The sequence below is a fragment of the Microtus oregoni genome, unplaced genomic scaffold, assembly GCF_018167655.1.
Source record: "Microtus oregoni isolate MIOR12 unplaced genomic scaffold, Mior012 000069F_ref0000032, whole genome shotgun sequence".
Classification (NCBI taxonomy): Eukaryota; Metazoa; Chordata; class Mammalia; order Rodentia; family Cricetidae; genus Microtus; species Microtus oregoni.
In genome coordinates, this window is record NW_024543976.1 from 7,470,989 (window position 1) to 7,488,240 (window position 17,252).

The following is a 17,252-nucleotide window of genomic DNA, read 5'->3' on the forward strand; positions in this document are numbered from 1 at the left end:
GTATTACCATGACGGAAGAACAAGACTCCCTGCAGACCAAATCCGATCAATTCAGACCAAATCAGACAAATTCTGTGTATTGACTTTAAGACTTGAGCTATATGCAACTGATGTGTGGTGGGAAATAAAGCCAATGTGTGTTAGGATAACAGAATCATATTTTTATTATTGAGGAAGAATATGGAAAAGAATGTTGGGTTGCTAAGGATCATGTGACATGAACCCTAGGGCTAGATGGTGAGTGATCCCTGCTGGAAAATCAGATAAAAAGTACCCCTAGCACTGTATATCATTGCTGACCGGAAGTCTTAACTTGGCCATTAGCAGTGGCGGTTGGTTTAAGCTATGACTTAGTTTCCCATTGCTGAAAATGTCATCACCTAATGCTGTGTAATTTCACATCTCACCATTCAGTAAAAAAATCTGACTCGGCCCTCACTGAACTAGTAGGCTCAAGGTCCAGCAGAGCTGTCATCTTCTGGGAGCACTGGAGAAGAATGCTGCATCTTTTCCGGCATCCAGAGGATGCTCAGCCTTTGGTCCATGGGTCCTTCTGTCTCACTGAGGGTTTAAGTCACCTGGCCAACTCTGGCTTCTTCCCTGTCACTCTTTCATTTTTCAAGTGCCTTTGGATTCTACTGGACTCATCCGGATAATTCAGGATAATCTTTTGCTCTCAAGGTCAGTTGTCTGACAAGCGTAATTCCATTGGCAAGCTTGATATTCCTTTGTCACAGGGATCTCCAGATTCCAGGGATCAGGGCACAAGCCTCTTTGTGGGCATTATCCTACAAAGAAAGAAAACAAGGACAGATAAAATTTACTGAATGACAGGTCAATGAGGCCATATGGGGACATAAAGCAGAGACGCTGGAAATAGGGCACAGTTGACATGCGTCTTCAAGGCTGAAGGACAAGCAAGTAAATTCCCCTAAGATGTCAGGCAATGTGGCTCATTCCTGCAATCCCAGAACTTTGGAGTCTGAGGCAGGAGGATTGCCAAGAAAGTTCAAAGCTCCCTTGGACTACAGCAGGAGCTCCAGGCCAGCCTTGGCAATAGAGATCCTTTCTCAAAATTAGAACAAACAAGCAAACCCAACAACAAGCTCTAAGAGGTAAGAGAATCTCTGTGGTGCCATCTATGAAGGAAGCTTTCCAGGCAAGGTGATGCTGAGTGTCAAGGCCTAAGGAGCAGGCCTGCTTGGAGTGTTGGAGTAGCAGGGAGGAGCTGGAGCTGAAGTCACCAAGAAGGGGACCAAGAGAGGAGAGGAAAACAAAGAGGATGCTGAGCCTCAGGTGACAATCACAGGTTACCAGCCAGGACTTTGCATTTCATTGAGCATAGAGGAGTTTTGTTCAACATTTTCAGAAGTGTTTTTTTTTCTTTAAAGATGATTTCAGAAGACTATTTTAAGTTTATATACTCCAGGGAGTTCCCATGCATGCCAACTTCACTGTCTGTCCACGGTGTCTGTAAACAGAACACAACCATCAGTGCTAGCTGGCACTGGTCCAGAACCATGCAGGCCCTCTGCAGACATCACTGGGTTTTCGGCTACCTTCCTCTATTGGTCTTGGATCCCATCCAGGATTCCCTGCTGTAAGGGTCTGCAGCTGAATCTGCTCTGCTTGTTTTCCATGACCTTGGCACCTTTTAGGAGGCTTATATAGGATGTTCCACAATGTGGTTTGCCAAAGTGGTCTTACAGTTACTCAGTGATGACCTTGGGAAGAGAATGGCACAGTTGAAAAGTCTCTCTGGTCACACCCATGTCACAGGGTCATCACCACAGATAGCTTAGTGACAGAGGTATTAACATCAGCTGGGGCCTGACAGTTTTCTCATCTATAGAGTTCCCCCACAGCATCTTGTACTCTTTTCATGATAAGTGAGACTTAAATCCAGGCTACACTCAAGGGAAGGAGATATCAGGCCTATATGTTGGTGTGCGAAGTACCAAAGAATGTATGTACGTAGGTTGCAAACACTAGTACAATGGGCAAGAACTCTAGAGGTCATTCTTTAGTGCAGTGGTTCTCAGCCTTCCTACTGCTGCAACCCTTTACTTTAATACAGTTCCTCATGTTGGAGTGACCTGCAGCCATAAAATTATTTAAATTGCTTCTTCATAATTCTAATTTTGTTACCGTTTTGAACCATAATGTAAATATCCATGTTTTCTGATGGTCTTAGTGGACCCCTGTGAAACGGTCCTTCAACCACCAAGTGGGCAGCAAGCCATAGGATGAGAACGCATGCTTTAAGGCCATGAGAATATCACACTCCTCCAAGTCTTGCACACACAGAGCAGCACAGATCCACAGATCCATGATCCTGCCTCCTTAGGATACCTTCCCGAGAATCCTACCCACCCATCCCTGCTCCACTCCACTACTGAAAAGGTCTAGTCAGAAAACTGGCCCCTTTGTTTTCTGTAAAGAGTTTGTTTGTGGGGTGTTCTTTGGGTGGCTGTTATTTTAGTTTTTAAAATCAGGGTCTCGTGTAATGACTTGAATGGATGAATGGCTGCCAGAGGCTGGAGCAGGGAAGAGGATCCACGGACTTTACTGGAAGGCCCTGATAGCAACCCTGTATATTACCAGCCAGCCTGTGGGTGTGAGTCCTGATCTTCATGCCTCAGCCCCACCCACGGACTAATAGTTCCCTGAGCACACACCTGCAGATGTCACTTTCAATGTAAACATGTAGTGTGCACAGCTGGCTTTGCTTGAACAAACTCTTCAGGGCAGCAGCCTTGGGAAAACAAAAGAGAGGCTCCTGGCACCCAGCTTGACTTTGTAAAATCAAGAGAGAACGTATGGTGTTGGGAACTATTTCTAAGGGGAGCAAGAGGCGTGGGACAGGCTTACCCAGAAGAAAATGTGTGCTAACGAGTTCCAGAGTAGCCCACTGGGTTCAGTGAGCGCACATCTCCTGAAGTAGCCCACTGGGTTGTTCAGTGAGCTCGTCTCTCTTGAAATCAGCAGAAGCTAGAAGAGGCAGCTGCTTCTTCGGTCACAAAGGCAGCAAGTAAAAGACTTTCTAAGAAGAGAAGCATAAATAGAAAGGGTTATCACTGAAGAAATAAAAATATTCCAGTAACTAATCCTAAGGAATTAGTGTGACTTGCCTAACCAAGAATTTAGAATGGTTGTTTTTAAGGATGTCCAATGCTACAAGGGAATATAGGCAACTTAAGGATACCACAAAGTAAATTAACAAAATTAGAAGTTCAATAAAAAGTTAGGAAATTTCAAGTATAAGTAAAATTCCTGATCTTGAAATGGAAACATGTAATAAAATCTGGCTTGTTGCTTGGTTGAAGAGCTACATGGGGGTGATTGCTATAAATGATTCCCGACTCCTTTTCTTTACTCTGGGAAGCATTTATTCAATGATAGAACCATTACAAAACACCTCAGGGTCCCCTTAACAAACCACCAGAGTAATCTTCATTCATAAAACTTTTATTGAGTCTCACTGTGTCCCGGGCACTCTGTTATCTGCTGATGATGCAGACAGGAAAGAGAATTTTCTCTTTCCCTGGGGCAGATAGGTGTAACAGTTCTAACAGGTGCAAGGGATATCATGAACTTGGGGGCAAAGTCTGCTAAAAGTGGTAGAGTATTAACACAAGAGAGGGAGCCACTATTCTCCTAAAAGGCAGAGAAGGAAGAATACAAAGCTAAGAGCTTAGCTAGTCATAGGTATAGGGCTGGAGTTCTAGCCAATTACAGAATGTTCACACATCTCTAAACGATGACAAAGTGGTGTAGTAGAGACCACGCTACCCACACCACACAGTTGTGTTTTCATCTTGAACACACTTCCCGGTTCCCTTACAGCCAGAAGGGACCATATATCATCACACTATGGGTCATAAAATGAGGGTAAAATGTAGGGATACCAGTCATAGGCTCCACCCCTGAACATCGGGTAGTTGGCTACATGTTTTGTGCCCTCTATGAAAAGGCTGATGTCTCAGTCACTGTTCTATTGTTATGAAGAGACACCATAGCCAAGGCAACTTTTATAAAAAAAAAAAAAAAACAAACACTGGGGCTTGATTATAGCTTCGGAAAATTGATTAGTCTATTATCATCATGGCAGGAAGAGTGATGGAAGAGAGATAGAAAGGCAAGCAGGCATGCATGGTGCACACACACACAATCACATACACATACCCATGAGAGAGAGAGACAGAGACAGAGAGAGACTGGGCCTAGTGTGGACTTTTGAAACCTCAAAGTCCCCAGGAACAGACCTCCTCCAAAAAGGCCACACCTCTGAATCTTTCTCAAACAGTTCCACTATCTGGAGACCAAACATTCAACTACAGGAGGCTCTGAGGGCCATTGTCATTCAAACCACCACAACTTAGATGTTCCAGCCATGCTGGAAAGGGCTCTCAGAAGCCTGCATTGACAAGCTGCCCCAGGAAGCATCCCTGGCTGAAAACACAAAACAAACAACCTCATAGCAACTCTGAAACTGCTTTCTGTAACCATCAGGCTGTTCCTGATTAATGTATCTCAACCTCAGAGGCTGACTGGAGACATAATGAGATCATGAGACCTTCTGAGTAACCAGCAGTCAATATTGCTATCGTTGCCATGCTACAAAGACGTGAGCACACACATAGATAAAACTAGAGGGGATGTGCTGAGCAGGCAGATAATAGAAGGAATCACAACGGTAGGAGTAGTAGAAATTCTCAGCAGACTGGGGAAGAACAGCAAAGAAAGGAAGCTAGCCAGGAGCTGTGGTACACACTGGTGCTCTCAGAACTACAGAGGCTGAGCTGGGAAGATCATGAATTGAGAGCCAATGTGGTCTCCATAGCAAGACCCCATCTAAAACAGAGTTTTAAGAAAAGAAAAGAATGAAGACTTGGGATAGAGCTCAGTTGGGAGAGTGTTGCCTTCAAAGGAAAAGCTCTGGGCCCTATCCCCAGCATGGAATAGACTGGGCTTGGTGGCTCACAGGGGGAACCTCAGCACTCAGGAGATACAGGGGGAAGGGTCAGAAATTGATGGGCATCCTCAGCTACGTGGTGCATTCACGACCAGCCTGGGCTACATGAGCTAGATCCTGTGTGACAAACAAAGACTGAAAAGATAAAAAGAAAAAGAAGAAAGGAGAGGGATGATCAGGACTGAGAGAGGGACGACTGGGAGGAAGAAACAGAGCAGAAAGAGGGGAAAAGCCCAATAGTGGCCACTCAGCAGCCAGGGAGTGCGGCTCAGAGCAGGGTACCTGGCCCAGGGCTTCTGCTAGCAGCTGCTCCCAGTTCAGTGCTGTTCCTCCCCAGTCCATTCCAGATGCAGGTGGAAAAACATGAATCTCTCATTTGTTATAAGCCGACGAAAGTTCCTTCCTGGACACTTGTTTTTACTACTTGGAATGTGTTTCTTTCAGCACCTTCCGGTCACAGGAAGGGTTTCAGGAAAGGAGGAGAGCAGAAGTCTCCACAGAGGCTGACTAACAAAAAACAGAGCTCTCTTTGTGTCTCGGGGCTGTGCGGGAACAAAGGACAATGTGCAGGGCTCTCCTAAGGCCCTGAGCAGCTGACACATCCCTGGTCCTAGGGATGCTAACCCATTGTCATGCCACCATTTCCCTGTGCTGTGCTGAGGGATGCTGTGTCCTTGAGCTCCTCACTACCATCATCCAGACAGCCCAGAGGGAACCTAGAGATGAAGCACTTCTCCTTACCTCTGCCAGGCTTGCTAACCTTTGCCAAGCCAGCTCTGTGATACTGAGTCTATGAGATAGTGAAGTATAGGCTTTGCTTATGAGATAAAATGAAAATGTCTCCCCAACTGGAATGGACCCAATCAACCTCGTTCATAATATAATCTTATCAAGAAATAAAACACACACACACACACACACACACACACACACACACACACACACGTCAGATAACCCAGGAGTTAGTACTTCTAGGCAAAGGAACAATTCATGCCCCCAATGGGAAGTGATTGAAGCAACACCAAATCGGCCCAGGCTGGCTGAGGATTAAGACCGAGCCTACAAAGAGACCTATTTATTTATTCCTTAGGGCTTCCAGAGAAGCCCATGGTCCAACTGTGTGATCACAGTCTGCTTTTTAAAAGTACATTTCACAACTGCTGCTAAAGACACATTTTTGTCCCTTTAAACAAACACTGAGAGATAAGAAACCAACACAAAAGGAACTATCAAATGTGATTGGTGCATATATCTCTTTAAGATATGTGATTTGTGCTATCTAGAGAATTAGCTAAAAGGTTCACACAGATTACCTCCCACACTGCTGGACCACACTCCCTGGAAAAGATACTGTGGAGGACTAGGAAAGTCCACAGAAGCAGCCACTATGTAGATGCCCAGAGGCCCCTCCCCATCCCTGGCATAAAGACTCCTGGGGGAGATTTCTTCTCACACTTCTTTACTTTCTATTTTTTTTCACCCACTTCCCCCATTTGGTGCTGCTTTTGCCTGCCTTTGTTTTATTTCAACTCTTGTTCTTAAATAAAGGAAAAGTGAGGGAAAGGGAAGGAGCATTTATTAAGCACCCACTTCTGAGACAAGGGGTTTCAAGTGTTATTTACTCATTCCTTCCATTGACTTAATCTGAAAAAGAATCTTGGCATGCTCCCAATGGAAGCATTTTTAATAAACTTTTTTAAGTAGCAAAGGCAATTTATTAAGTACTCTATTTTAGGACATCAAAGTCCTCAATATGTCCAATATATTAAAATCCTTGCCCTCCCTGCATGCTCTGTAGGGCATACAGTCTCTGTCTTTAACACACACACACATATCTCAGAGACACATCCTTTCTTTCCAACCTATGATGTGGATAATAGGTCTCATGGGCTGGCCTATCACCTCCCCCCCTCCCACCTCCACAACCGTGACTGCCTCAGTGCCTGACAGGTACAGCGGTAGCTGGAGCTGGAGAAGAGACTTCCTGCACCCTTCCAAATGACATTCCGAATTCCAGGATTCCCTTACTCAAGGCTCCTCTGTGACCTCTGTCAGCTCCTTCCCACCCTTCCTCTGCCTCGCTCGGTTCTTCCCGACTCTGGGCTTGCATGGGGCACTGTTACCAAGATCTACTGTGATCTCCCCTCAGTCCCTTGGTCCTTTTAAACTCCACAGAACAAATCCAGACAGCACTCTGGCAGAATAGTGTAAAAGACAGATGGAGTATGGTATATTACAGAGTAGGGGGGGTGCCTCCTGGAGGGGTGACTGTGGCAATGACTAAGGGGACCATTGCAGAGGGAAGCATTCTGACCGGGCAAGACTTGACCATGGCCAGAGAAAGCCTTGTACCAGGCACGGTCTCAAGAGGTAAGAATGGACAATGGGCAAAGAGACTATTGTGCCAACTCACATGCTCCTGTAGGCGTCTTCCTCTCTCTCAGAGTTCCTGGAACAGACAGCTTTCCTGGTGAGTGTTTTCCTGTCTAGGTGGTAGATAGGCCCATTTGAACAAACTTTACGTGAGGGACATAAAAGTCTTTATCAACTAGATAGTAATCCTTTGCCCCTCTTTGAGGGACAGTTTGGTATGCCCTATCTCCACCCGAGGCCAAAGACACCACTCAGACCCTGTTCTTGTGACCAGTAGTCAGGATCCCTGGAGTGTACTGTAAAACTATGACCTATGCAGAATGAGACGGCTACTCCAGTAGAAGCAGGTCAGACTAACTTAGAAGATGCCTGGGGGACATCCTCTCGATTGTAGTTGATGTAGAAGGGACCAGACCACTGTGGGTTTCACTATCCCCCAGACAGTCAGACTTGTGCTGTATGAGAACAAGAACCTGCGAGGGAACCAGCATGCAGTGTTCATCTGTGATTTTTGCTTTAAGCTCCTGTCTTGGCTTTCCTCAACGATGGACTAAAACCTATAAATGAAATAAATCCTTTTCTTCCCAAGTTGTTTCCATCACGGTGTTTCTCATAGCAATGGAAAGCAAGCTAGGACATGTGGAATAGGAGGTGTCCCTCACGGGACCCATTTCCATACCCATAGGCCCAGTCCTCAATTGTCCTTCATGTAGGGGCACCCTATGGCTTCCTGCAGAGGGAATCTGATGTTGCCTGTAGACTTGCATGTAGAAAAGATGAGTTTCTGCTCAGCAGGCCCAAGCCAAAGTTCTCCCTCAGTCTGCAGTCCTTATCGCCTAGGTCTACCACCCCATAGCTACTGGCTTATGTGAACCACGACTCCTGGCTCTGTACATAAGAGGGAGGGTGTTGTAATAAGGAGCGGTGGGGCTGTGTCCCCAGCACCCCAGCCGCCTGGCTAGCTTATGCCCCAAAATAACAACATACAAATTGTATTCTTTTAAACACTGCTTGACCCATTTCTATCTAGCCTCTTCTAGGCTAATTCTCACATATTAATTTAACCCATTTCTAATCATCTGCATAGCACCGCTAGGTGCGCTTACCGGGAAGATTCTAGCCTACGTCCATCCTGGGTCGGAGCTTCATCGCGTGTGTCTACCCGGGAGCAGGGAGCATGGCGTCTCTGAGCTCACTTCCTCTTCCTCCCAGCTTCTGTTCTGTTTACTCCTCCCACCTATGTTTTAACCTATCAGGACCAAGCAGTTTCTTTATTGCTTAACCAATGAAATCAACAGATTGATATATGACACTCCCACATCAGGAGGGGATGCTCAATTTATGGTGAGGTAGCTGGGGCACAGATAGCTTTTGGAACATCTCCAGGACACACAACTAGTAAACTGTGGAGCTGGGGTATGGACACCCAGGTAATAGGGAGTCCCTGTCTTTCTTTCCCTGAATCCTATGGTTTGCCTACAATTAAATGCACCCATCAGGATGCTCTGTTGAAAGTCTACATACATAAGGGCCCCACAACCCATAATGTTCTGGAGGTCGTGACACTGATTGTCTGTCTACATAGAATCTACTAACTACCAAAGGTAACCTAGATGCTTTACACGTATATCTATTTTACAGACTGAACTAGGGCACAGGTATTGATGAAAATGAGAAGGGTGGTCTAGAGTCACTAATCCAGGCTTTCTTGGCTCTTTTGATATGATAATGTTTGTTGAGAACCTCTCTGGGAGCCCACAGCCAAACATGAGGCATAGCTCAGGGAATCCTGAAGAAGAGGGTGAGGAAGGATCATAGGAGCCATAGGGATCATAGACCCCCCACAAGAAAATGACTCACAGAATCAACTAACCTGGGGTCACAGGGCTCACAGAGACTGAACCCACAGCCAGGGAGCATTATGAGACTGACCTAGGACCTCTGCATATATATAGTGGTTGTGCAGCGTGGGGTTCTTGTAGGACCCCTAACAGTGGAAGTGGGATCTGTCTCTGACTTTTTTTTTTTTTTTTTTTTTTTTTTGGTTTTTCAAGACAGGGTTTCTCTGTGACTTTGGAGCCTGTCCTGGAACTAGCTCTGTAGACCAGGCTGGTCTCGAACTCACAGAGATCCACCTGCCTCTGCCTCCCGAGTGCTGGGATTAAAGGCGTGTGCCACCATCGCCCGGCTCTGTCTCTGACTTTTGAGACCCTTTTCTTCTTAGTGGGTTGCCTTAATATGATGGGACATGCCTAATCTTATTATAAGTTGATATGCCAAATTTGGTTAATATTCCTGGGAGGCCTGCACTTTTCTGAAGGGAAGGAGGAGTGACTCTGAGGGAGGGGGGTGAGGTGAGGGCCTTGAGGAGAGGAGAGAGAAGAAACTGTCGTCAGGATGCAACAATGAGAGAGAGAGAGAGAGAGAGAGAGAGAGAGAGAGAGAGAGATCTTCTCCAGGGAAGATGGAACATTTTAAACTTCCTAAATATGATGGAAAGAAGTAAAAAGAAGCATAGGACCATTGTTTTGCCAGGCGCCCTCTGGGAGAGCTCTGGTTGGTAAATCAATTTAGTACATTTTTCTATGCTATGCAAGTGAACTATCTGTCAGATTTTGCTCCCCTGTTCTAGAAAGAACCAGGGATTCTGGGAATAAGGCTGAAAGAAGGGAGGAGAAGGGGAGCTTGCTCTCAGGGAAGGGTAACCTTTTCCAAGCTCAGGCTTCTAGCCTGTAATCTGGGTATGGCACTACGTCCTATACAGGGCTAGCAGGGCCGTGTCAGAAAAGGTGGTGTTGGTTATAATAAGGGCCATGCCACTGCCGCTGGTGACTGTCATTCTTTATCCCATTGCTGCTTACAGTGAGTATCATGGCCTTGACTAAACCTTGAAGTTAAATGTAGCCCCATTTTTTTCCTTATAAAATCAGGAATAGAGTTCTGCTTTATCCACAAACCTTGGTCCAGTGCAGGCACACGGTAGCTTCAAACGATGCAATATCCAGTTGTCTTTAGCCAGTCCTCTTCCACACAGGGACCCCTCCCCTCTTCAACTCATTTCCTTAGCCCTAGAAGAAGAGCACAGATTCCAAAGGCAGGTAGAATTTATAACTCTGCTTCCCTTTTGAGCTGGACTCTAGCTGACTTGCCCTTGCTGGTCTTGAACTCATGGTCTACCTGCCTCGATCTCTTCTGCTGTGAATGTTCACTTTCTTTTCGTTTTTTAACTTCCCATTCTTTCCCTATTTATTTACTTAATTTTTTATTGGATAAAGAATAGGGACTGGAAATTATCACAGACAGGCAATGGTGAGTCCAGTTTCTGTGTGCGTAAACGCAAGCACAGCTAGTACAGAGTTCCATTCTCTCTGGCAAAGCCATGGGAGCCAGAGCACACGCCGCTTCCTCGGGGTATCTGTGTCTGCACAGCTCCACACAGCATCCCCTAAGCTGCTGTCTGAGCACCTATTCTCTCCCCACCATAGAACAGTGTAATCCACAGGCTCCACAGAGGCCTAGGGACACTCCACATGCTATATTTTACAGTTTTGTCATATAGAGGATAACTATAGATTCCAGCTATTGTTGCAGGACAGGAAACAAATTTGAAAAACAACCCATGGCGGCTTTACACACGGTCCTAGTTTGCTTTCTATCACTGATAAGTACTATAACCAAATAGCGATGTGGGAGGGCAGGGTTTATTCCAGCCTGTAGCTTCCTTCATACAGCTCTTCATGAAGGGAAGCCAGAGCAGAAACTCAAGCCAGGAACGGAAGCAGAGACCACGGAGGAGCGCTGCTTACTGACGTGCTCGACATGGCTTGCTCGGCCTCCTTTCTTGCACCACCCAGGACACCAGCCTAGGTGTAGCACTGCCCACACGCAGCTGGGCCCTCTCCTGCCAACCATTTTAATTAAGAAAATGCTTCGCAGGCTTGCCTACAAATCAATCTTATGAAGACATTTTCTCAACTGAAGTTCCTTCTTCCTGTTGAATAATAATAATAATAACAATATCAATAATAAAATCAACACACACATTAGATGAGTCCATAAGAAGAGTCAGGAAAACAACTGCAAAATTAATATGTAGTCTTGTGATCTTGTGAAAAGCATAGGGTCTTCTAGTCTCCTACTTACTAGATCCAGAGGACAACTGGGGTGCTCCTTTCCTTCCGTAGCAGAGGGGGGGCGACTATGGATAGAAGTGGGGGAGTCACCTTTTAAGAGTCCTTGCTATTGGATATTAAAGATGGTTCCTGAGTGGGTGCCTAGATATTTTATGGGCACTTGGCGCCCTCTAGTGACAGCATGCCAGCTCTTCAGTAGCATTAAAGTTGAGGCAACCAATATTTCTGGTAGTGGAGAGGGATAGAGAGGCCTGTGTTGGAGCGACTTTCTAACTCAGCTGGCTGGATGTCAGGCTGCATCCTGGGCTTTACAGGTTAGGAATCCCCCATGATTTTGAAGTTTCACTGTTCTTAAAAAGGAAAGGGGACTTTTCCACCTGTGTCTCTGGGGAACTCCCTGACTTGGAGTTGAGGGTTTCCCTCAAGCAACTCAGAAATGCTCCCCAAATCACCCAATCCTCTCAGCTCCTGTATACCAGGCATAAGAGAGCAGTTATAAACATCCCACAATATCAGCTGGAACAGAGTATGTGCCCTTTGTGAGCCCAGCTCCTTTCAGGTCAGCAGAGGACCAAAGGGTATCAACACAGCTGTTTTCTCCACAGGGAACACTGTGTAAGCTCCTCTCCCCTCCCAGTACCCCTTCTTTGGTCTGTGCCTGCACCTGTGCTGATGGCCGCCACCATCCTCAGGCAAAGGCCATGCTGTCTTCCCCATTCCTTCTCTCCCTGTGGCATCACTACCAAGCTGGCTTCCATGTGGCAGTCTTGACACCATTGCTGCAAACCATCTTAGCTACTTCCCACAGGATGGCTTTTCTTCCTCTACCAAACCAGAGTCCCTCTCCCCGGCCATTCATTTGTTAAACCGCTACTAGCAACCTTCCACAAGGTAGCCCCCTGCTGGACTGTCTGACCACCTTAAGAAAGACGTGATCCAGTGGGTTTCTTTCCACTTTCCCTCCCCTCCTTCAGTACACTGTCCACCCTGTCCTACAGTGACAATTTATCTCTAGGTCGTGACCCCTGGCCCTCCTTTACGACATACAGTGTCATCTTCAGGAAGCACCCCCAGCCTGGTGGGTACCACGTCAGCCTCCAGAGTGCTTTGACAGCACCATAAGGGAGCACTGCAGTCTGCTTCAGAGCAAAACACCGGACTTATTTTTGTGCACACATCCCAGAGTTCCCCACATGTGTGTAAAGAGAGTAATGTATCAAAATGCATATATGTGGTTGAGATACACGGATCTAACCTTTAAGGTTTATTTCATCTATAGCTCACCACACAAAACACATGTTGGAAAGAACATATGGTTCAGCAACCAACAGGACATGGCTTGAATCTTTGTTCTACCTCTTCCCAGTTGTATGGCTTTAGGCGACACAGCAATGCAGAATTGGTGTGTTTGGCTTACAAAATGAGGTAGTAGTTAACATCCACAGGAGGTGAACTAAAGAAGATACCGGATGTAAAGCTCTTGAGTACCTGCAATATGGTATGAAAGAAGAGTCCTCAAACACTGCCGAATGCCGCTGGATACAGTTCTAGCTAGCTGGTTGTTGTTTCCAAATTTAACTTTTTTTTTTTAAAGATTTATTTATTTATCATGTATACAACATTTCTTCCATGTATGCTTGCATGCCAGAAGAGGGCACCAGATCTCATTATAGATGGCTGTGAGCCACCATGTGGTTGCTGGGAATTGAACTCAGGACCTCTGGAAGAGCAGTCAGCGCTCCTAACCTCTGAGCCATCTCTCCAGCCCCAAATTTAACTTTTTCTTGATTCTGAATTTCACATCATGCATCTCAACCAACCACTCTCTACCCTTGCAAACCATCCCCCACCAGGATAAAACATAAAATTTAAAAGAAAAAAGAAGAAAACTCTCACTGTGGAAGCTGTAGCGTAGCAGAGTGAGACACACAGTCCCTTAGTTCATATATCACTACTTGCGAATGTTCATTGCAATGAGTTGGTCTGGTTTTGCAGTCTCTGGTTTTTGCTGCATCATCAATACTGGGCCCGCACTAGGGCTCCTCTTGGATATCCTGTTGTTGTCCTGTGTCATAGAGATCCTGCAGCTTTGGGTCTGCAGGGCTGGTCCCTTCATGTGCTCCAGCAGATCATAGATGGGTGGATGATGGGATAGGTCAACTCGTAGACCTAGATCTGGGTCTGGGTGGTTTATAGGTTGGTTAGTTCTGGGTCTGGTGGTTGATGGGTTGGTCAGTCCCCCAGTTTTCCCTCATCTTCAACACCAAGATGAGCCCCCAGCACTACCCTGGCTAGGCTAGCTCACGCTAGTGAGCAGCAAGGGGCAGAGCTGTTTCTCCTGCTCTCCTGGCCTCTGATTGCCCACACCTACATCACCAGGGCAAGCTCTGCTGTGTTGCCTAGGCAAGGTGTTGGGGCCACTCTGCCCAGTGCTGCAGCTGGTGAGAGGAGGCAGGGCCATTTAGCTAGCTATTGTATACCTATACCTATCCACCTATCTGTCCGTCCATCTCATATACAATATATACACGTACATGGCAAAGAGGATTTAATCTTCCTGCAAAAATAAGGGCCGGAAAGTCTAGCTCTGAGCTCACATTGAACAGATCTCCTCTTTTCTCCACAGCCCTTATACACACATACATTTCCATCTGCATTTGACATTAACTAATGCCTTCTTTCTAACTAATGGAAGGTTATTCGATGGTCAAGTATTACTTCATAGAAACATGTCTACCATGCCTCGGTTTCATATAAAAAGCATGGGCAAAGTGTGGTTTTTATTAATAGGTCATTTCATCATTTTTTTTCCTCTTAACTCCTATACATGCACCAGAGCCAAGTCAGTTGGGGAAAAAAAAGTGTATAAGTCAAGGGCTACTTTCTCATCGTGCTTCCGAAGCACCTGATTCCAACACACTTATCTATCCACAACACACACACTACCCTCTTCCACAGCGTCAGATTCAGGGTGCAATGCCTGGCTGGACAATTCACTGTCTTGAGGTTGAAAGGGGCACAGAGGAGCCAAGAAGGTGAGATTAGCTGTCAATATTAATTAGTAGGGGTGAAGGCTCTAGGAAAGCGCCGGACCACCTTCCATGCGTTCAGCTACACAGATGTCATTAGGAATAGAGCCTTACCACCAATTTGTGTAGAGCCACCGCCTTGACAATTGTCTGGGTCGCTTGCAGGTTCCCATGGGACCTCTTTAGTCAACAACTCGATCAGATGTAATCCATTCCTGACAATGGATACTTCATTTGGTGATGAGAGATGTCTAATTGGGGCTTGGTCTTCCCAGTTATTTGGTGAGTCCATTTAGATTTCTTAGACATATGTAAAAACTTTTAAGACCCTTCTACTGCCCCAGAAACTGCTCGCAAAGGGAAAATTGGTTTTCTCCAATGGAGTCCCACTGGGTACACAAACCACACTTACGGGCCAACCCAGCAGGAGACGGCCAACAGAAAATGAACTTAATGGATAAAAGACTTGTGGAGATGGGTGAAATTCAAAACCCTGTACCTTTCTCCCCAATTAATATTGCTGATCCTAAAACAATTACAAAAAATAGAAATAAAATAAAATAAAAAGGACAGGTATGGAGAGAAAGGAAAAGTTCTGCTGAGGCACTGGGGCTTTTCATGAACCCCTGGCTTCCCATCACTTCCGGTCTCTCCCACAGGTCTTCTCTCTATACTGAGTTCTCCAGCCTCCAAGTTGGAGGTTGGCGCATCTGAATGTTAAAATTCTCCAGAAAAAAAGGAGCTTAAGATCTGGTCATGTGTGGAAGCTGGTAACCAATTTAGAGTCAAAAAGGAGTGTGCGGCCTTCTAATATACTAATGCAAATTAGCATTTAAATCACTGCACACCTTCTAATATACTAATGCAAATTAGCATTTAAATCACTGCACACCTTTGAGAAGTCAAAGTATTTATTTTTGACATATTTACATACTTACAAAATTGATTTTATCCAATATATCACTCTACATAATATCACAAAATGAATACAATATCCTAGGAAAAAAAATCTACATTTCATAATAATTTATGTTTAACTCAACAACTTTTACAACAGATTATCAATTTGGCTTCACAAATCACTGTCCTTAGTTTTAGTGTAGTTTTGATTTTTTTTCTTCTTTTTGCCAAATAACAAGAGTAAACTAAAGGGCAGGCTGAAGTATTGAGTTGACCCTGAGTAACTGCTAATTTGCATAATTCAGAACAGGTGTAGTGTGTGCTTTCATTTGTTTTCTTACCTGCCTACACTTAAGATGGCAGCATCTTATCTCTAAAGATTGAGGAAGGAAGAATGAAAAACAACACAAAAATCAGTAGAAAAAACTTCCAGCTTCTAAAATGTTTCCAACTTCAGAGTCCTTGATACAGTTTCTGTCCAGAGTTGCCTCAAATCTGAGGAGGGACCTGGGGCTGTGGCCCTTCAGGAGAACGCTTGCCCAGAGTAAATGAGGCTCTGCCTGGCATTGTTATAAATAAACCACGCTAGGGGAAAACAAGGAAAGCAACAAAAACTGAATCCTTGGAACTAAATAGTTGAACAGTCTTGTAAGGCTGATCTTAAATTTTATTTTCCTACTGATAAATACAACCACCACCACAAACTCGCTAAAAATGCCAGTGTGGAAGGGACACAAAAACAGGCAGGAGAAAAGGGCACAGGAACAGAAGGGCCGGGAAGGAAACCAGGGTTTTGGACAGCTCAGGTATAAATGTCACCAGGCAGATTGAGCAGAAGAATCCTCAGAAAACAAGGGTCAGGGAAACAAGCCGGTAGAGTCAGCCTGCTCTGACATCCTCCAAAGAGAATTCTAGGCCAGAGAACCTGTCTACAGAGAGATCAGACTGGATCAAATAGTTCTCTCTTCCATCAGCCCGTCACTCCTCCTCCTCCCTTCCTCACAGTAGGCAGACTAGGTAACGACAATTATCCAGTTTCAGCCAAACCATGGCATAAGTCTGCCACTGTTAATTAGGACTCAAGGAAACCATCACCCAATGAGATGTCAGTGACTCCAGTGATTCTACTGGAACGATCCTCTGAAACAGTAACTAAGGTAATGCAGACTCAACCAGACAAGAGAAAAACAGGGTACCTTTAGGGTCTGTAAAACTTGCCTTTGGAGAATAATAAAATACTATTACCCAGGCAATGCCCCATCAAATGCTGCTAGACAAGACAGTTCCCCCTGGTGTGTGTGTGTGTGTGTGTGTGTGTGTGTGTGTGTGTGTGTGTGTTTTTTTTCCAGGGATTGACCCTAGGGCCTGACATCAGCTAGTGTTCCATTATGGCCTACATCCCCAGACCCAAAGGACAGTTCTTAAAAACAGCACAGCAGCAAGTGGTAAAGAAAGACCCCGGTTTCTTGTGCACGAAGAAGCATTGAGAGGCACTGTGGCCAATTTACTCTGGCCAGGCCCATCACCACAGCCACAGAATTCCTTCCTGTCTAACTAAGCACCACACACAGTGCTTGGGGATTAACAAACACCCACCTCAAAAGTAATAATTCTCCTTCTGGAAAAGTATGATGTCATTACTGGAAAGCACTATGGCACAGCACACTGTACATGGAAGGACAGAGGATGAGTGTAGAATCGACTAACTCTGGCATCTACAGAACTGTATCAACAAGGAAAAGAAAGTAAAATTACATTTCAGTACCAAATTATCTTCACGAAAATATCTGAATTGCATATACAGAGTTTAACTGTGTAAGAAAATTTTTTACTTAATTTTGA

The 17,252-nt window shown here is 45.3% G+C and overlaps 1 long non-coding RNA gene across 1 annotated transcript; it reads right to left on the reverse strand.

Annotated features, from left to right (window-relative positions):
- Positions 1-223: 223 nt before the first annotated feature.
- On the reverse strand, positions 224-5,318 carry LOC121440583. Its single transcript, XR_005973366.1, has 3 exons — positions 5,258-5,318; positions 2,872-3,043; positions 224-788 (listed from the first exon to the last, which is right to left on the reverse strand). It is a non-coding gene; the product is annotated as an uncharacterized LOC121440583 (long non-coding RNA).
- Positions 5,319-17,252: the final 11,934 nt, after the last annotated feature.